At 43.6% G+C, this 22,105-nt stretch overlaps 1 long non-coding RNA gene across 4 annotated transcripts; it reads left to right on the forward strand.

Annotated features, from left to right (window-relative positions):
- Window positions 1-1,051: 1,051 nt before the first annotated feature.
- Window positions 1,052-15,743, forward strand: LOC142471331 (uncharacterized). 4 transcript variants are annotated; one of them, XR_012789398.1, is made up of 4 exons: window positions 1,052-1,618; window positions 12,283-12,413; window positions 14,756-14,927; window positions 15,411-15,743. It is a non-coding gene; the product is annotated as an uncharacterized LOC142471331 (long non-coding RNA). The 4 variants fall into 4 exon arrangements; XR_012789399.1 differs by lacking the exon at window positions 12,283-12,413 and having other exon boundaries at window positions 15,411-15,742; XR_012789397.1 differs by lacking the exon at window positions 1,052-1,618 and having other exon boundaries at window positions 8,553-12,413; window positions 15,411-15,742.
- Window positions 15,744-22,105: the final 6,362 nt, after the last annotated feature.

Below are 22,105 nucleotides of genomic sequence, written 5' to 3' on the forward strand. Positions count from 1 at the left end.
CCCATCCAAATTCCCTTCATTTTTGGGGTACCAGAACTGAAAAATCCTGACATATCAGTCGTTTTCCATCAAATTCAAGTTGTTGGATCTCTTTAAACGCTCGGATCATATTTGCTTTATCATTGAAGTTTAGGAATCTTGCGATGATAGGTCTAGGCTTAGCGTTTTGTTCCTCTTTAAGCTGTCCCATTCTGTGGACCCTTTCAACTTGAATGTGTTCCTCTTTGCTTGCAAGACCCAATTTGTCTGGCAGCCATTTTTGGCAGAAATTTAGGAGCTCACTTTGTTTTAGAGTTTCTTGGACTCCTATGATTCTGATATTATTTCTTCTGGAACGGTTTTCTAGGTCATCCTTTTTCCCTTCCAGGATTTTTCTTTTGCAAGTGGCAAAAATTTTCGACTTTTTCGTTCAAGGTCATCTCCCACCGCGCTCACCCTGTTTTCAGCTTCTTCCACTCTGGAGGCATGAGAAGTAAGTTCACCCTTGAGATCATTTATCGCTTGCTCTATTTTTGCGGAGTTTGCCTCAAGTTTAGGCAACAGTTCTTTGGCAACTGCCTTGGCTATGGTGTCGTAATCTATATTCTGTGAGGTGAATGGAGGGTTGGATTCCTCTGATCTCTCCTCTCTCAGAATCGGATCCCCTTCCCTCATGGCCGTCGGCCATTTTGTAGGTTTCTTTTTTTTCTTGTCTCCCTTGTCAATCTTCTGCTGTTTTGAGGTAAAATTTCTGTTTTTTTGAGAGATATTTCTCCATAAACTGGGGTGCAATATCTTACCCACCGTTCTGTATTATTTTCAGAGAAAAAAAAATTGTGTGTTTTTTTTTGCCGATTTTTTCGGGGGGGAATTCTCCTTTAGGAGCCAGCAGAGCTACTCAGAAGTGTGTCTCACTACCCTGGCACCATACCGGAAGTCATTAGTCAAGCTTTTAACATAAACAACAGCTTCTGTTCCGCAAAAAAAAGGATTAAATGGAAACAACAAAATAGGCCTAACTCGTACAGGGAGCACTGACTACACGCCACCATACCCTATCTATGTGTTTGGGGATGTAGGCCCCTTACACACAACATTCACAGAAACAGTGTGGTGGTCAGTTACCTTCAGGCCCCAGCTTCCTCTCCCATTTCCCTAGCTGGCCTCTCCCATTTCCCTAGCTGGCTTCTCCCATTTCCCTAGCCTACCTCTCTTCTAGATGGGAGGGTGATGAGTAGGTGATCCCTCTTGTCCAGGAGTAGAAATCTTCCTGAATCAAGGAGAGACCCTCGCCGTGTGCACTGCAAACTTTTATACCCCCCAACGAGATAGCTGAGAAGATTAATCAAGCTAGCCTGCTTTGGGAATAACTTCCTCAGGCTAGTGTATACATGTTTTCCCTATTCCACTATGTGACGGGGGATCCATCCTGTTACAGAGAGGTTATAGCACATACCGATACGTCTTATGTTCTGTATTTAGTTATTAGGATCTTCATTTCCTCTTTTTCAGAAGAAAGTGACGTTCGATGATGTTGCCGTTTACTTCACCGAGGAGGAGTGGGACTCTTTGGAAGAAGGACAGAAGGTCCTGTACAAGGATGTGATGATCGGAAATTACCAGATTCTCAAGTCCCTGGGTAAGGAGGGATTTATTTTAATTCTAATGTTACTGTTCTGAAAAAAAAAAACTATTCAAGAGATACTTATTCGAATTGCAGATTTCACACACCAGCACACACATGAATAATACCAACACCAGTTGTTAGTCAAGTACAATGTATTGGTCACTTGGCTTCAGGTATATTCGGCATCTTATGACAATCAGGATACCGCACGATGTTAACCAGGGGATCCCCCACCATTTCGGAGATAAAATGCCTGGTAAATATATTCCTTTGATCACATTTGTCCTTCACGCAGAGCTGAGCACGCTCCTGGTCTGCCGCAGATGAAGGTCTGTTAATCGTGTGTGCCGGACAAACCTATCGAGAAACCTATTCAGGCAGCCGGCCAGCTAGGGAAATGGGAGAGGCCAGCTAGGGAAATGGGGGAGGCCAGCTAGGGAAATGGGGGAGGCCAGCTAGGGAAATGGGGGAGGCCAGCTAGGGAGATGGGGGAGGCCAGCTAGGGAGATGGGGGAGGCCAGCTAGGGAAATGGGTGAGGCCAGCTAGGGAAATGGGAGAGGCCAGCTAGGGAAATGGGAGAGGCCAGCTAGGGAAATGGGAGAGGCCAGCTAGGGAAATGGGAGAGGCCAGCTAGGGAAATGGGAGAGGCCAGCTAGGGAAATGGGAGAGGCCAGCCAGCTAGGGAAATGGGGGATGCCAGCTAGACAAGTGCTTTTCACACCAAGTTATTTTCAACAGCAACATCCGTTCACAGTGAAAGCAACTTAATTTCAGCATCGTAGACATTTTAGTAAGAGACAAAAAGTTAGCCTAGGCGTATAATGGGTTATCAGAAACAGGGCAAGCCTTTTTCTTCTTCCAGTTACGTATTTACTTATTTTGTTATTACGGTTCTATAGCATATTTGATGAGACTTAAATCTCCTTTTCAAGTACTGTATGGCCTGTGATACAAAACAGAGAACCAGCATACAACGCACTGGAATGACAACTGAGACATGATTTTTGACATTCATGTCTCAATTAGTTACTTGTTTAAAAACAACAAAAAGGAGCTTATTCCAATGGAGTGTGTGGTTCAACCTGTATATGATTGGATCATTTTTGTGTCTTTCTCCGAACCATGCAATGATTAAAAAGGCCATCTTCATTATAAAACATAATAAATAAAATAATACGTAAAATGTAACTGTATTGTAACCATGTATTTGTCATCATAACTTAATGCCAAGGACATACTTGAAAACGAGAGGTAACTCAATGTATTTTCCTTCCTGGAAAAACATTTTATAAATAAATAATAACTGCAAACATGGTTGAATTTGCAATAGTTTCCAGAATTTCAGTTTTTTTTGGATAGTATCTTGGACATTAAGATAGTCCGAATGTAACGACCTCACAAGGGAGAACATGATTTAACATTTTAAGATAAAAAAAATGAAATTTGAATGTTCTCATTTAAGGTAAGGACTTTGTGTTTAATATGTGTAGAAAATAATAAACACCAACAACATCGTTGAATTAAATCATGCCACGTAAAGGTTTCCCACCCTGTTCACTGTTCTGACTGTGATGTCATTTTTTTTTACTCTGTTATGTCACTCCTTGTGATGTCATTTATTGTTCAGTGGAGAGAAATGGTGCTCAAGCACCTGACCTCACATTAATAATGAAAGGACAAGAGGGCACTGGGAATTGCAATTAAGTGGTATAAACCTATGAAGAGGGCTCCAATTACCCTGAAGGCAGGGGGTAAATGCACAAAAACACCCCCTCTTACCTCATTGGGATGGCCCCAGGCAAACGTACTCACACTAGTACCTCCAGTCCCTCTCTCCTTGGGCGTGCTGCTGAATCCAGTGAGGAAAGATCCAATGTAGTGAAGCGTGCAGCGCACAGCCAAAAAGGCAAGAGTGGTCTGGCAAAAAATCTTTTATTAAATTAAGAGATCATAAAACAGAGGGTTGTGGAACCTTCGACGCGTTTCGTGCAACAACAATGCACTTTATCAAGAAGTGCCTAAAACATAGATCAGGTACCTTTTATAGGGATCGTCTGCCGCTTTGGCGCCAAAATTCAGCGTGTGACATCACTTAAAATCTCCAACCACAACCGGAACACGCTGCGCACGCGCCATGCAGACCAACAGCTAGCTGAGTCTCACTGTGAGACGCAAGCCTGAACACGCCCCAGCTAGATGACACGCACCCAGAAGGGAAGTGAGCGGCGAACTCTCACGAGATGCGGCTCAAGCAAGTCTCACCTGCCTGCGCATGCGCAGACGTTGTACCAGTCAGGCATGATTAAATGCTCAATATCGCGAGATTAGGTCAACAGCCCATCCACCTTCCTATAACTGCACAATATGCGCTATAACAATACTCAGCATTGAGACAAAGTGAGAAAGTAATCAATATTAAAAAAATGTATCCAACCATTAAAATATGTATCCAACTACCCCAGATCAGTGACTCAAGAGCTCTTCTCATGTGAAAACACAGACAAGAACACTCTATGAGAAACACCACCTGGGGAGGGGATAACATAATGTAATAATAGCATGTGTTTACACGGGGGAAAGGACTGGGACTAGTGGAGAGCCAGGTCAGGCAGACAATAACCTATATAGTCATACAGTAAGATATTAACAAACAACACAATAAACATTTAATTAAACTATATAGAGAAAATCTTTATAAACATATCCCTAAACCTATATTAAAAAAAAATATAAACAACCCTCCTTTGAAGCAGAGGATATAATTCATAAGTATAGTTATTACACATAGAATCCAATTGATTAACTCTGGGAATTACTTACTCCTCACTTTATATTTTTTAGTATTTATTTTTTATTTTTTAAATTTTTTTTTTTTAATTTTTTAAATTGCTCATATAAATGTTTCTTTCAAATCTTTTATATATGTTTCCTTAACTATTTGTTAATTATGAGCAATAATTAATCGTTAGCTGAATATGACCGTTGATTGATTACTTAACAACATTCCATCACAATAACTTTCCAGAGAATCTAGGATTAGTGGGGGCACGATGCTCTGAATAGACAAAAGGACGAGTTGACAAATGACTCCTTGCGTAAATCATTACTATATGTATACTTGGACCTCAGATGCACTACAGAACATAATCAGAACATCAATTTAAGTCAACAATAAGTGGAAATTTCTCTTAGCAATAGTCACGAAAATAATATTCCCCATGAATATCAAATTCTTTGTACATATACAGTTATACATATATACATGTCAAAATATTGTTATTACAGAGTTAACATCCTCCAAGGACAGATGATCAGGTCAAGAAATGACTGATATTCCATTCAATATTCATTCCTTCTGGAAATCTCGTGTTCAGCATGAACATCCAGTAAGATTCCCTACAATCCAACCTCTTGACCTGATCTCCTCCCCTTTCTTTAGTCATAAGTCGTTCTATACCCATAAATGAAAAGTTTTCTATGCCCCCCTTAGCACATTCAGAAAAGTGTTTAGCAACTGGGTGCATTAAGTCTCCTTTCCTAATTAACCTACAATGCTCCTGCATCCTAACTTTCAGGGCCCTTGTAGTCCTTCCAACATATCTTTTCCCACAGCCACAGGTAATAAGATATATTACAAACGACGTATTGCAGTTGATAAAGCTATTGATATTAAAGCGTCTTTGTGGACTGTGGGAAAAGACACATCTGGAGGGTTTCATGAAGTTACACATATTGCAATTGTTGCATCTAAATGATCCCTTGGTTGAAAAGGAATTTGTTTCTCTAATGGGAGTGGAGATAACACTTGGGGATACATAGTTAGCTATGGTTTTCGCTTTCCTGTAAACGATCCTAGGTCCCTTTTTGATGTATTCATTGAGTACAGGGTCCATGCGTAGCAGGCCCCAATGTTTGTTAATGATTCTATTAACCTGGCCACTGGCCTTGCTGAATTGGGAAATAAACATAGGAGATGTGTTCTCCACCTTCCTCCTATCTCTCCTGAAACTGCCATCTCTCGCTCTGGATCCCTTTGCGGGAAGTAGTGTCTTCCTTTCCTTTTTGGCTATTTCTCCTGCTATGGTTTGGAGGGTCTCCCTGTCATAGCCTCTCTCTATGAAACGATTGGTAAGAGCCTCAGACTGAGTCAGAAACCCGCTGTGCGTGGAGCAGTTCCTCCTCAGTCTGAGGTACTGACTCTTGGGAATGCCAGTAATCACTGATCTGGGGTGACAACTGTCCGCCCTAAGAATTGAATTCCTTGAGTTACTTTTTCTAAAGATATCTGTTTGTATGTTTTGATCCATATCAATAAATAGTAGAATGTCCAGGAAGCTGATGTGATGTGCATGGAAATCTGTTGTGAATTTAATATTAAGAGTATTGTCATTAACATATTCAAAAAATGATTTCAAAGTGTCCGTGCTCCCGTGCCAAATAATAAGTAAATCATCGATAAAACGTTTATAAAAAACAATATTGTGTCTATATTTGTTGGTGCTATTATAAATGTAAACATGCTCCCACCACCCCATAAAAATATTAGCATAGGAGGGGGCAAAACTTGTCCCCATTGCCGTTCCCCGTTGTTGTAAGTAAAACTGGTGCTCAAAAAGAAAATAATTGTGTGTGAGGAGAAAAAGAATAGATTCCGTGATAAATGTAGTCATGAAAATCTAGCTTCCTGGACATTCAATGAAGTGACGGACAGCTGTTAACCCCAGATCATGCTCTATAATTGAATACAGGGAGACCACATCCATGGTCACCCATAGATAGTCATGTTTCCATGAGATACCCTCCAATTGCACTAAAAGATCCCCTGAATCCAGAATGAAAGACGGCAGGGCTCTTACAAATGGCTGCAAATAAGAATTAACGTAACGGGACAACCCATCTCCCAAAGATCCAATACTAGAGACAATTGGCCGACCAGGAGGGTCAACCAATGTCTTATGGATCTTTGGGAGATGGTGGAAAATGGGAATAACTGGGTGGGGATTAACCAAAAATCCAATTTCTTTCTTACTAAGAACCTGAGTAGCCGACCCTAAATCAATAAGATCCAATAATTCTTTCAAATAGGGCGCTGTAGGATCCCGCGGTAGTTCAGAGTAGGAGGACAAATCCCCAAGTTGGCGAAAAGCTTCCTTGAGATAGGCTGTCCTACTCTGAACCACCACAGCACCCCCCTTATCAGCATTCTTAATTACTAACATTGGGTTGCTTTGCAATGACTTCAAAGCCAGACGTTCTTCCTGATTCAAGTTATCCTTACCAATCTGGGAAAACGAAAAACCATGGGCCAGAAGTCTGAGGTCACGAATGACCAATTTCTCAAACATGGAGAGATACGGGCCTTTAACAAATGTGGGATAAAAAACAGATTTTTCCTTAAATTTGGAACTCCAGTCCCCAAATGTGAGGGTCTGGGTATCCTCAATACCATTGTCCTGATCAACAAGATCCTCTAAATCTCTGAGGGCACAAATATCCTGAAAAGAGTCCAGAGCAACCTGAATGGGAGAAGAATCAGTTACACTCTGAGGTGAGGAAGAGCCACTGGAGTTCCCCGAGGGATTCTCCTCTGAAGCGATCAGGGTTAGAGATTTATCTCCATCATTATGTGCATGAAAAAAATTTTTTAGTGTCAACTTACGGACATACTTATGTACATCTATTACTGTTCCAAAAAGGTCAATGCCCGTAGAGGGCGCATACTTTAAACCTTTATTCAGGAGAGAAATCTCAGACCCTGTCAACTCCATACCTGATAAATTTATCACATTATTAGAATCATTTGTTAATTCTTCTTCCTCTTGGGAGCTCTTTTTCCCCCTGCCTCTTTTCTTCCCCCTCCTGGTTCTTTTTCGTTCTTCCTGAACATTGAGAAGTTTTTTGACGGCTGTTCGTGATATGAATCATTTGATCTCCCTGCCACAGTGTCTCCTCTTGGAGGGTTACCATCCATAGAACATCTCGCCTCTCTGGTTTGGGGGATGGTTTCACGTTGCTGATTTCCAGATCTTGCTTCCATGTCTAAAAATGAAACAGAGTGAACGGTACTCTCTCCGTCAGAGATTTCAGAATCACCACTTTGATAGTCATTATTGCTGGTTTTTAATATTGATTTATTCGGTGTCGATCTACGTGTCGTGTTCCTAGATGTATTTTGGGAAAAACGATCAGAGACAGAGACAGTCCTTTGCCAGCTATAAATTTGGTTTTTTTCATAATCAATGCGATCACGATCATATTTATTTTGTTTTCTTATCATGATTTCCCGTTCAGCTTCATCTACAGTATTCGACAGAATTTTATCAAACTTAGTAAAACCACCCATTTCCTGGAACTGGCGCAATTTGTCTTGTAGTTCTTTAATCTGAGTGTCAATCACATCCTTCTCCTTAATTTTGTGTTGTAATATTAAGTCCATCAATTTAAAAGAACAATGGTTTAGTGTCTGAATCCATTGCTCTTCAAAATCCTTGTTAGGAAACCCAAAGGTAGGGGCTTTTTTCACCCTCAAACCTCTGGGTATTCTTTTCATTTTCAAATAATTTTCAGTAGCAACAATGTCCCACCAAATCCTAGTTTTATAGATGAGAAGTCTTTCCAATCTCTGGAAGTAAATCTTTAAATCTGCAATATCATTTGAGTCATTATCCACAACATTCTCAAAAACACGAAGTGCCTTCTTTTTCCTAGAGGAATCATCCCCACAGTTAAACGTATAGGTAATTGGAGGTAAATTACTTTGTGTATCCTCTGCAACATCCATTATAGAAATCTCCAAAAATTTATCATTAAGATAGAGAAAAAAACTGTAGATATATGCACAGACCAACTCTTGAAGCACAGAACAAAGTCTTTAGATAAAATTCTTCTTAAGCTCTAAACATGTAGGTCAGTCAGTGCGGGCCACCATTGAAGCAAGTAGATATACAGTGGAGAGAAATGGTGCTCAAGCACCTGACCTCACATTAATAATGAAAGGACAAGAGGGCACTGGGAATTGCAATTAAGTGGTATAAACCTATGAAGAGGGCTCCAATTACCCTGAAGGCAGGGGGTAAATGCACAAAAACACCCCCCCTTACCTCATTGGGATGGCCCCAGGCAAACGTACTCACACTAGTACCTCCAGTCCCTCTCTCCTTGGGCGTGCTGCTGAATCCAGTGAGGAAAGATCCAATGTAGTGAAGCGTGCAGCGCACAGCCAAAAAGGCAAGAGTGGTCTGGCAAAAAATCTTTTATTAAATTAAGAGATCATAAAACAGAGGGTTGTGGAACCTTCGACGCGTTTCGTGCAACAACAATGCACTTTATCAAGAAGTGCCTAAAACATAGATCAGGTACCTTTTATAGGGATCGTCTGCCGCTTTGGCGCCAAAATTCAGCGTGTGACATCACTTAAAATCTCCAACCACAACCGGAACACGCTGCGCACGCGCCATGCAGACCAACAGCTAGCTGAGTCTCACTGTGAGACGCAAGCCTGAACACGCCCCAGCTAGATGACACGCACCCAGAAGGGAAGTGAGCGGCGAACTCTCACGAGATGCGGCTCAAGCAAGTCTCACCTGCCTGCGCATGCGCAGACGTTGTACCAGTCAGGCATGATTAAATGCTCAATATCGCGAGATTAGGTCAACAGCCCATCCACCTTCCTATAACTGCACAATATGCGCTGATATGAAGAACATAAAAGACACATTGAACGGACTGTTACGGCACCTGCGGACCGTGGTTGGCGTCACCAATAACTCTCTCCAAGTGACTGCAGAAAACCAGGAAATATACTATAAATCACGTTTTTATTTAATTTCAGGTTTTTTTATTTTTTTATTGCGTACAGCAACAAACTGCTGCAAATCAGCAGTTGGGATACTTATGTTGTACTCTAGTGTTTTTAGGTGCACTGTACATATGTGACTGCATTTCGGGATGTCCATGTTCTCTAGTTGAGCACCCTTTGCGTGTGTTCTCCACCCACCAATACAAAACTATACGGCATGGGCTGAAGTCACTGCATCTTTATGGTAAGACTTCCCTCACTTGTATTGTATGTCTTTATTTATATAGCAAAAAAAGGAGGTTCAGGGCACTGCGGATTTCCAAGAAAATGTATTAGATAAGCACAACATTTCAACCAACAAGCGTGGTCTTTCTCAAGTGAAGATAGAACACAAATCATATATTGCCCACTATTTATAGCCCCCAACCCCGGTGAAATTACTTAATATCTTATGGTTTCTCCCACATGTGTCTCTCAGTCCATTGCGCATGCGCGCGCATATCCGGGTCCTCGTCGCTTCCGAGTGATGTCATCATTAGGTCCACCCTGCCTTCCAATTGGTCCTGTCGTCCCTCTGTGCTGCTTCAGTAGGAGATCTCAGTATCCCATCCAGGCGCATGCGCGAGCGCACATCCGGGTCCCTCTTCCTTCATGGTGACGTCATCACTTGATAGCGTGGTCCCCGATTGGCCCGCCTGTCCCACGATGTTCTGTCATTAAATCTTCATGCCTGTTGTCATGGGGATCCATACACAAAGCGTCTTCATATGCACCGTGTGCAAAAAAATCCCAGTAATGTCCTTTTTATGAGTTATTTGGAATCTTTGAGGGTAGTGGGCAATGAAGATGTAGTGGTACATAAGGGAGGAAATAAAGAATCACAATGAGAGTCCGGTATTAGAAAACACTTCGTGATACTCATAAAATCCCCCAGTGTAGGAGGAGTGCAGGTGAGGGGAACAGAGGCAGGCAAAAACACCAAACAAAAGTAATGAGAATTGTAGTGAAAAAAAGAGATATTAAATTGGGAGACATAAATGAGGAGAAGGTCAGCAGCAACAGCAGCGTCACATAAACATAAATGGTAGGGGAAACGAAACTTCTGCATATCCTATACCTCCTATGATTAAATCAGAAATCTGCATACTGTTCTCATCTGATGTTAAGGAAGCTATTCAGGGAGATATAGTCATTAAGACCCCTAGGATGTACAGTGTCCAGCGTAAATGTCCAAAACGCTTCCCTTTGCAACAGGGCAGTATCTTTTTCTGACCCTGAAAAGGTCTTTTGCACCCGATCAATCCCCATCACTTTCAATGATGACACTGTGTGGTGAAATTCTGTACAGTGTCTAATAAGAGCAGTCTCCTCTTTCTTGGCGTTAATTTTGCTACGGTGTTCGATAATGCCCTGAACCTCCTTTTTTTTGCTTATTCTGGAGTTTTTTCACTGACAGGGACTCCACTGGACCAGGAGCACCGGTAACAGCAAGTATCTGCTATTTATTGTATGGTGGGTAGCATTAATATTGTATTCACGATTCTTTATTTATATAGCGCCATTAATGGACATAGCTCTTCACAGTAGTAATACATGTGACAATCGTATAAATAACAAATACAAATAACGGGTCATGGGAATAAGTGCTTCAGACATAAACGTAACATTTAGGAAGAGGAGTCCCTGCTCCGAAGAGCTTACAATCTAATTGGTATGTAGGAGGAACGTACAGAGACAGTAGGAGGGCATTTTGGTAAGTGCTTCTGCAGGGGGCCAAGCTTTATGTATCGTGTCTAGTTATATCTACAGTGCTATTCATATGCTTCTTTAAGCAAATGTGTTTTAAGATAGGTCTTAAAGGTGGATAGAGAGGGTGCTAGTCGGGTATTGAGGGGAAGGGCATTCCAGAGGTGTGAGGCAGTCAGTGAGAAAGGTTTAAGGTTGGAGAGGGCTTTAGATACAAAGGGGGTAGAAAGAAGACATCCTTGAGAAGAACGCAAGAGTCTGGATGGTGCATAGCGAGAAATTAGGGCTGAGATGTAAGGAGGGGCAGAAGAGTGTAAAGCTTTAAAAGTGAGGAGGAGAATTGCATGTGTGATACGGGATTTGATAGGAAGCCAGGAGAGCAATTTCAACGGGGGAGACGCTGAGATAGATTTAGGAAAGCGTAGAGTGATTCTGGCAGCAGCGTTTAGGATAGATTGTAGGGGAGGCTTGAAATCCAGAGATTTGCAGCGGAGCACAGCTGAGGAATGGGGCCAGCACCAGCAATTGGAGGGTTAAAAATATATTTATTAAAGCATAGTTTGACACGAAGGGGAGACAAGACAAACTCTGACGCGTTTCAGGCTATGCAGCCCTTTATCAAAGAGTAGATTGTAGGGGAGACAGGTGGAAGGCCTGACAGCAGGAGGTTACAGTAATCGAGACGGGAGAGAATGAGGACCTGAGTCAGAGTTTTAGCAGTCGAGCAACAGAGGAAATAATTGTAGTGTAATTGTAGTAGTAATTCTAATATTGCAGAGGAAAAAGCGACAGGTTTTAGAGACGTTTTGAATGTGAAAGGAGAATGTGAAAGGAGAATGTGAGAGAGTCGTCGAGTGTGACCCCTAGGCAGCGTGCTTGTGCTACTGTGTGTATGACAGAACGTCCAACAGTAATGTGGAAGGAGGTAGTAAGGCCAGGTTTGGGAGGAAGTATGAGGAGCTCTGTTTTTGCCATGTTAAGTTTAAGGCGGCGGAGGGCCATCCTGGATGATATTGCAGAGAGACATTCAGAAACTTTGGTCTGTACAGCAGGTGTAAGGTTGGGGGTTGAAAAGTAAATTTGTGTGTTGTCAGAATAGAGGTGATATTTAAACCCAAGTGATGTGATTAGGTCACCTAGAGAAAGTGTGTACAGAGTAAAGAGAAGATATCCCCGGACAGAACCCTGCCCACCCCCACAGAGAGATCTATGAAGGAGGAGGAGGTGTTAGCAAAAGAGACACTGAAAGTACGTTGGGAGAGGTAAGGAGATCTAGGATAGAGCTTTGTTACGAATACCAAGAGTATGTTGAATGTGGAGGAGAAGAGGGTGGTCCACAGTGTCAAATGCTGCAGAGAGGTCGAGTAATATGAGCAGAGTGTAATGACCTCTCTCTTTGGCAACATGGAGGTCATTTGTTATTTTAGTGAGGGCTGTTTCAGTCAAGTGAGCAGTGCGGAAGCCAGATTGTAGAGGATCTAGGAGAGAATGGGTGTTGAGAAAGTGGAGCAAGCGAGAGAATACAAGATGTTCAAGGAGTTTAGAGGCAGGAGGGAGACATGTCGATAGTTATAAAGACAGGTAGGGTCAAGCTTGCTGTTTTGAAGGAGGAGGGAAAGGTACCAGAGTAGAGGGAGGTGTTAAATATGTGTGTGAGCTCAGGGTTATAGTAGGAACAAGACGTTTTAGGAGATGGGAAGGAATGGGGTCAAGAGGGCAGGTGGTAAAGGGAGAAGAGGGGATCAGCAGTGACGCATCCTCCTTTGTGACAGCGGAAAAAGAGTCAAGGAAGGCAGGAGGAGAGTTAGGAAGCGGTGTAGGATGGAAGGAGGAAACAGGGGATGTTCTGATGAATGGATTCCACCTTTTCCTTGAAATAGTCAGCAAAGTCCTGAGGTGAAATGGAGGAAGAAGAAGAGGCAGCAGAGGGTGGTTTGAGTAGAGAGTCAAAGACAGAGAAGAGTCGGCATGGGTTAGACTTGTGTGTTGATTAGTGAAGAAAAGTAGGTTTGTTTAGCCTGAGAGAGGGCATAGTTGAAACAGAAACAGCATAGCATAAATTTGTAGTGAAGGAAGTCAGCGAGCGTATGAGATTTCCTCCAGAGGCGTTCAGAGGAACGAGTGGAGGAGCGCAGCATGCGCGTGTGGGAATTTAGCCAGGGTCTAGGGTTATAAGGGTGTGGACAGCAGAGACAAAGCGGGGCATGTAGATCAAGAGAGGAGGATAAGGCAGAGTTGTAGTTCCTGACCAGGTTGTCAGGGTCTGGAGCAGAACTGAGAGAGGAGAGGGAGGATTGTAACGTGGAATTAAAGGCTGGTAGGTTAATAGAACGCAGGTTTCTGCAGAAGCGAGGGGTAGATGGAGATGGATAAGGGAAGAAACGAGAGAGAGAAGATGAGGTGATGGTCAGAGAGAGGAAAAGAGGAAGTTGAGAAATCAGAGAGAAAAGTTTTTTGTGAAAACCAGGTCTAGGTAGTGGCCATCCTTGTGTGTGCTGGCTGCAGTCCACTGTTGAAGGCCAAAAGAAGAGGTTAGAGAGAGAAAGCGGTCATCAATGTGACAATTGAAGTCCCTAAGGAGAAGAACAGGGGAGTCTGAGGAGAGAAAGAAAGAGAGCCAAGATTCAAAGTGAGAGAAGCCACCATAAGAGAGGGCAGCTTCCAGAGCAGAGCCAGACTGAGTGAGCCAGGTCTCAGTTATAGCAAAGAGAAGCAGGGAGTGAGAGAGAAAGAAGTCATGTACAGAGAGGAACTTGTTAGAAAAGGAGCGAGCATCCCAAAGGGCACAGGAGAAAGGGAGAGAGGGGAGGGTGGCAGGGGATGGGTAGGAGGTTGGAGGGGTTGACACCAGAAGGAGTAGAAGTTGTATTTGGCAGGCGAGGGCGAGAACAAGTAGAAATAAGGCAGGGACCAGGATTGGGAGAGATATACCCAGAAGCGAGGAGAAGCATGGAAAGAAAGAGAATGTGTGAGGATGATTTGTATTGGTGTGTTTTAGTGCAGGTGGGAATAGCTGTTTGGTGTCAGAGGGCACAGGTAAGAAAGGAGTTCATGTGAACTGAGAAGCGGTGAAGGAAGGACAGATGGAGATATATGAATAGAGTTGGAGACATGGTGCTGGTAGATAGAAATGCGTATTTTGAAAAGAAGCGAGGTCAGAGCAAATATAAATAGTAGCAGCGGCATGACAACAATAGTTTAGTGCTGAGATGTGTGGTCTGGTATAGAAAATGTCCAACTTCCCAATGTAGTTCAAATCCAGGATTGAGGGCCAGTGTGTGTTCTGTAGTACACTTGTTTCACTCCTGTTGAACTCCCTGTTTAAACTCCACACTGCTTGCCACTTAGAACGGGCCACTTTGAACATGGGCTGCAAACACTTCTGTTCATGCCTATGTGCATGCCAGCTACACAACCCCTTGGTAGGTGTTTCACTCCAAGAGGTGAGGTGCTCTGACACAGCGGTCCATGGGGTCTCCCCTCATTAATTTAACAAGTTGTCTAGGGGGAGTAATGGATCCTATGGGAACAAGCATGGAGAATAATCTTCTTTACAGCAGTTTGTGTAGCTGTGCAAATGTAATGTATTGTGTTCTTTATTGAGGTTTTACAGACTTAACACACTCATCCTACTGAGGTTGGAGAAGGCGTGCAGACTGCCACCGAGATACCGAGAGGAGGGGAACCTCAAACTCTGACTACCCCGGGGGCTGTAGGAGTACCCAGTGATATTCGGGAGGCTGTCCTCGGATTGGCATAGAGTTTACACAGAACCTGTGAGTAGGACAGTCATGGCCCATTACACTGTGTGGAACTGTGTACATTTTGCTGAGTGTTTGTTTTGCTTCTCATGCTGTGTGCATGACATTGTCTACTATTGTGTTTGTATATTAGTACAGGAGCATTCACAATTACTTCAATACGTCTGCCTCGTGCTCAGGCTTCCACAGCAAAGCAGGGACCAACTAGAAAAACAAGGAGGGGGCACTTCAGAAGACTTGTGAAGAAACTTGTGAAGATTTTTTGGAGGATTGACATGTTGGTCCTGCTTTGGACCTTTGTTGCTCTTCCTCTGGAGTGCAGTGTCCTTGTTTTTCTACTATTGTGTTTGTTCAGAACATATTTTGTACCACACAGGTCTCTACTGTAGCATGAATGTGAGCATCCCCAGCTGTTAGCATTGTCCGTGTGTATCTGGTGTACTTAGTCCATGATTAGAAGAACCCAGAAAGACTTAATTCTTTTTTTTTTCTCTGCAGCTGTGACATCATGCACTTGTAATGCAAGCAGAACAGGACCAGAGAGGGCCCATCAGCCCCCACTGAACACCTTCCAGGCATACCTCTACCTCAGGGGAGAGTGCAAGCCCCCCACTCTCGCCGACACCACCTTGAAAAGGACCCTGGAAACCGTTTAACGTTGCAATGGCTTTAGTTGCCCTATTTTTTTAAAATCATTCTCCCTTTACTCCCCCTGCCACCCACCAACACACACACACAAAAAGAAAGAAATAGGAAAAATAACAAAATGAACTTTAATAACAAGCGTCTGAGTTTTATTTGATCAAATTTAAAAAAAGAGGCTGTTTTCATGGTGGCAGGGTGGTTTGGCTTGGATGTTTAAGGGGGGTGGTGTGTTTGGGTTCGATGGGTAGGGGGCAGTGGGAAATTTTTAGACTAAGGGAAGGGTGTAGAGGCCTTTTGGGGAGAAAAGGGTATTTGGGGGGGTGTGATGTGGGTGCGTAGGGAAAAAGACATTTTGTTTAGATGGGAGTAAGGCCTCGGGCATGGTCAGCTGACCCGTGCTGAGGTGCGCTCTAACTTACCAGTGAGCCCCTGCAGCCGCAATGAGAGCGGCTTTAGGAGGGGCTCGCGCAAGCGTGCGGAAGCGTAGGTCTTAATCAATTTTTAGTTTCAAGCGCTCAAGGGAGCGCAGGGCCGGTCACGTGAGCGATTCGCCCAATGAGGGCGAACCAGCTCCATGACATCACAGCCCCCCCCCCCCCCAACACGCCTCCGCACGGCTGCAGTCCTATGGACGCAGCCTAAGGGTGTTGGGAGACTTGGGAGAAAGTGGTAGTTTTGATGGTGGGTTCGGAGTAATGGGGATTACTTAAAGGGAAGGGGTTGTGTTGTGCTGTCTGTTTAAGGGAAGGTAGGGTAATTGATGCCTTTGTGGGGTATGAGTGGTTAGGAAGTGGTGAAAGCTGTTTAGGGAAATCAGAGGGTGTTGGGCCTTTTTGGAAGAAGGGGCAGTTTTTGGGGTAGTCAGATGTTTGGGGTGTGTAGGGATTGTACCTCAGTACTTAGGTGAAATCCCATCAGGGGTGGACACTATGGTTGGAGGGCACAGTGGGGCTACGGCTGTTCGAGGCCTATATTGTATGTGGGGTTGTAACAATACCTGTGTTCAGGAAACTTATTAAATACAAGCGTGTGATCTTATTGCATTGGGTCCCGTGAATGGGGTTTTCCGGCACTGTCAGGATCCCTCACATTTCCCCTAGGGTGGGGGAAACAGCGCTTCACGCAGTACGATGGGGGTATAGAAATTTGATAACTACATAAACTGAACTACTTAGAAATAAGGAAAAAAAACGTGCAAAAACATTTAGCAAAGGTAATGAGGGCCCTGCTGGTGAAGGCTTACAATCTAGAGGGAACGAGGGACAATGTTAAAACAAAAATGTAAAGTGGCTTTTCATTGTGGGACGGTGTACTGTATATCTCAGGTTGGAGCATGGTCCACACCAACAGCTAATCCCATTAAGGTTTGGGGGTGGGGGTGTTACATAGGGGCATTGGGATTGTTATAGGTATTTTAAAGTCTCCCAGGATGTCAGTAGGGTTGTCAGAAGAGAGGAAGAGGGTCTGACATATAGTTACATAGTAGATGAGGTTGAAAAAAGACATAGGTCCATCAAGTTCAACCTATGTTAAATTTAGACAACAGATACTTTATCCTATATCTATACTTATTGATCCAGAGGAAGGCAAACATAAAACCCCATTAAGGGGAAAAATTAATTCCTTCCTGACTCCAAGAAATTGGCAATCGGATTAATCCCTGGATCAACATCCTTCCCATGTATACTTATTTGGTATATCCCTGTATACCTTTCCCATCTAAAAAGATGTCCAACCTTTTTTTTTGAACAAATCTATTGTATCTGCCATCACAGTCTCCATGGGTAATGAATTCCACATTTTAACTGCCCTTACTGTAAAGAACCCTTTCCTTTGTTGCTGGTGAAATTTCCTTTCCTCCAACCTTAAGGGGTGGCCCCGAGTCCTTAGTACTGCCCGTGGGATGAATAGTTCTTCTGAAAGCTCCTTGTATTGTCCCTGAATATATTTGTATATAGTTATCATATCCCCTCTTAGACGCCTTTTTTCTAATGTAAATAAATCTAATTTAGCTAGCCTCTCCTCATAAGTTAGATTGTCCATCCCCTTTATTAATTTGGTGGCTCTTCTCTGCACTCTCCCTAGTTCCATAATGTCTTTTCTTAGGATTGGTGCCCAAAATTGTACTCCATATTCAAGGTGTGGTCTTACTAATGCTTTGTAAAGGGGCATAATTATGTTTACTTCCCTTCCATCCATTGCCCGTTTGATGCAAGATAAGATCTTGTTTGACTTTTCAGCTACTGCATGACATTGGGCACTATTGCTAAGCCTGCTGTCTACAAGCACTCCTAAATCCTTCTCCATCAAGGATTCCCCCAATATATCTCCATTTAATTTGTAAGTCGCCTTTTTATTCTTGCATCCCAAATGCATAACCTTACATTTATCTGTATTAAACCTCATTTGCCATTTACCTGCCCACGCTTCCAGTCTCTCCAAGTCCTTCTGAAGAGAAATTACATCCTGCTCTGATTCTATTACCTTACACAATTTAGTATCATCAGCAAAGATGGAGACTTTGCTCTCGATCCCAACCTCAAGGTCATTAATAAACAAGTTAAAAAGCAGGGGTCCCAGTACCGATCCCTGAGGTACTCCACTCACGACTTTAGCCCAACCTGAAAAAGTTCCATTTATGACAACCCTCTATTGTCTGTCCTTTAAACAGTTTTCAATCCAGGTGCATATATTATTACTGAGTCCAATTTTCTTTATTTTGTACACCAACCTCTTGTGTGAAACCGTATCAAAAGCCTTTGCAAAATCTAAGTAGACCACATCAACTGCATTACCCTGGTCTAAATTCCTACTTACCTCCTCAAAGAAACAAATAAGATTAGTTTGGCAAGATCTATCCTTCATAAATCCATGCTGACTATTACTAATAATTTTGTTTTCCATTAGGTATTCCTGAATATTATCCCGTATTATACCTTCAAGTAGTTTCCCTACTTTTGAAGTCAGGCTTACAGGTCTGTAATTTCCCAGTTGTGATCTAGCTCCCTTTTTAAATATAGGCACCACATCTGCTTTACGCCAATCTTGTGGTACTGAGCCTGTGGAAATGGAGTCCTTGAATACTAAATATAAAGGTTTTGCTATTACTGAGCTTAACTCCTTGAGAACTCTTGGATGGATGCCATCGGGGCCAGGTGCCTTATTTTTTTTTATTTTTTCAAGTCGCTTATGAACTTCTTCCTCAGTTAACCAATTGTTCATTAATATGGAGGTTGTGGCTTCATGTGCAGCATGGGGAAAGTAGTAACGGGCACAGTGCAGGTAGCGGGAGGTATAGCAGAGTGGTTAGGGGTGGGGAACTCTCTTGTTCACATACACGCATACATTCACATAAATGTGATAACACGCTCGGGAAGATTAAACTAAGCCGCAAGGCCATGTTTTGAACCCCACACCCCCAAATAAAAATCACAGTATGCCAATACTAGTGTAGAATTAAAAAGCTAAAGTAGTGATTGATTCTCAGAATATGAAAAATTGTTATGCAAGACCATGTCAAGAAACGATAAAAGGGATTTTTTTTCAGACTTGAAATAAAAATTGAATGAGAAGTCATACACGCATGCGCATTAAATCAAAACAGTATTAAAACAATACATATATAATACTGTACATATACTGTAGAATAAATACATACTGTATAGAATAAAAAAGATTATAACGTTTTATTTTGGGGGTTTCTTATAAGAGTCACAATATGCCACCCACCTCATACAGTACGTACATGACTAGTGTAGAATTAAAAAGCTACAGTAGTGATTGAATCTCAGAATAGCCAAAATTGTTATGCAAGCCCCTGTCTAGAAACGAATTTTTTTTTTGTTTTTTCAGACTTGAAATTCAAATTAAGAAGTCATAAGAGACACCTCGCCATGTACTGAGCGTTTGGCGTGGACTCAGGAAGCTCTCTGGCGATTGAGTATTACTCACACATGCTTATATTTCATCTCTGTTTGTGAGTGCGTTTTTTTATATTTTTCAGTCCTATAAATTATTTTTATACTTTAATACACTAGGAGCGCGCCTGTTTGTTTCTTGTTTTTTGCGCACACACACACACACACACACACACACACACACACACACACACACACACACACACACACACACACACACACACACAGTACCTCTCGTGTCCACTGTTCTGATTGCCCGTTTAGTGATTTTTTTTAATGAAATCCCATTTAATTTACACAAAAATAAGTGTCTGTTATATATATATATATATATATGGGTGCAGAGCCTGGCACACCCCTAGGAATTGCACAGTGGGTACAGGGCCTAACTATGACACAGGGGATATGGAAAATGGCACTGCTGCTGCCTCCGCTGTGTATACATGTCATGGTGTAGTAGTGTGTGTGAGAGTGAGGCTGGCACTGCCGCTGGGATCTCTCAGATAATTAAACACAGGGATAAATCAGTTTGGAAGCAATTAGCGGGTAATTGAATAATTGGCGCCCACAGGGAGAGTGACAGCAGTGACACACACAGGCGGCACTGACAAGGGACATCTAACTGATAATGAGCATGCCACGCTGTGTAATGACCGTGAGTATCTACACACTGGAAAAGAACATGCTGAGCTGCATAATGATGCAGAGAACCTGTAAACACTAACAATGAACTCGCCACACTATATAATAGTGTTCAGAATCTATACTGTGGAGCAGGTGTGCTCAACTGCAGTCCCCAACAGCTCAGGCTTACAGGACTGTCACGGGAGACCAGACAATTACACCTTTATACCGGGATCATATCACTGAGCAAAACCAAGAAGTAAAACAAATTGCGATTTATTCCTTTGAAACAGACGTACACACAGTGGATTACAGTTATGCAGCCGAAAACACACTTACTGGGGGTCTGGGGAAGAAACTAGACTTTCCTAGCCCTTTACAGTCCTTAAAACAAAGTTTGCAGTTGATCGGGACGTGTTTCCCGAAATGTCCTGGAACTCAAATCGACACGAAGATCCCACACGCCACTGCTGGATAAGCTCCGGAGCGATGAAATAGTTTGACCGCGAGTTAGTCCCAAACCGCCTGGAACGCAAATCGGCATGTAGTTCCAGCTGCGACCGCTACGTTTCATTACTAGAACTTGGCCGCAAAAAGTCGGGACTTAGAAAATATTTCAGCTCAAAATCCTGGAAGCCGGCTCGCTGCTATTCCTCTCAGAGCATCTTATGGTGATTTCGAATTTGCCGCTGCTGTCTTGGCGCTTAGAATCTCCTGAGCTGATTGGCTGCTCGGCTTGTTATAGGATTTCAGTCCCATTCACAGAATACCTCAACCAATCAGCGCGGGGGAATATTTCCACCAGCCTATCAGCGATTTGCCGGTACTCTGAAGCTGGGCTGGCATGGATCTCAATTCTGCAAAGGGGCATGCGCCAACCTGGCACCTCTGCCACTTCGCATATTGAACCCCCCTGCTGGGCCAGGCTCCTCAGAGACTGGGGCTGGGCAAATGGTCGCCAGATAGCCCTTATTCATGCCAAGACGTGGGTACTCAAGCATTACCCCGGTACTCCGCCCGCCCTAACACCTTGGCATCTCTGAGACTTTAAAGTCCGGGATCCGAGCAGACTCAGTGGCACCAAGCCGGGTGGCCACCTGGTCTCTCGGAACCAGGGACTTGGAAATTCCCCAGCTCATATACAGTGCATAAAACATATATACCTTTATATACCATGTTAATAAAAATATCACAACATTCTTCTAAGTCCCTCGTCCCCTAGGAGCTGCTGAATAGACGCGCACGTTCATTTTCAGATCCCCTAGACCTTCCTATAAGAAATTTGCTAAAAAGTGGCTTCCAATAACGCTTAGGTTACGTTTCAGAGTTGCTTCTAATGTACCGAAGCTGGACTTAGAAATCATTTCACTCTCACAACCTCATGGATGGCTGGAGACACTCCAACCCCTATACCCGGTCTGGGGTCCTGGGTGTATACTGAGGGGGACTCCCACTAAACTAGGGACCCCTGACTATACCGGGAATACGCATATTCCTATGCCCCCTTTTACCTTTCTGGTCTGTGCTGAAGCAGGGGAATGGCATGGGGGGGGGCTGCTGACATGGGAGGAGGGGCTGCTGACATGGGCGGAGGGGCTGCTGACATGGGAGGGGGGCTTCTGACATGGGAGGGGGGGCTGCTGAAATGGAATGGGCTGGGAGGGGGCTGCTGACATGGGGGGGGCAACTGACATGGGAGGGGGGGTTGCTGACATGGGATGGGCTGGGGGGCAACTGACATGGGAGGGGGGGCTGCTGACATGGGATGGGCTGGGGGGGCTGCTGACATATGGGGGACTGCTGAAATGGAATGGGCTGGGGGGGCTGCTGACATATGTGGGGCTGCTGAAATGGAATGGGCTGGGGGGGCTGCTGACATATGGGGGGCTGCTGAAATGGAATGGGCTGGGGGGGCTGCTGACATATGGGGGGGCTGGGTGGGCTGCTGACATATGGGGGGGCTGCTGAAATGGAATGGGGGGCTGCTGAAATGGAATGGGGGGCTGC

Source organism: Ascaphus truei, chromosome 20, assembly GCF_040206685.1.
Source record: "Ascaphus truei isolate aAscTru1 chromosome 20, aAscTru1.hap1, whole genome shotgun sequence".
Classification (NCBI taxonomy): Eukaryota; Metazoa; Chordata; class Amphibia; order Anura; family Ascaphidae; genus Ascaphus; species Ascaphus truei.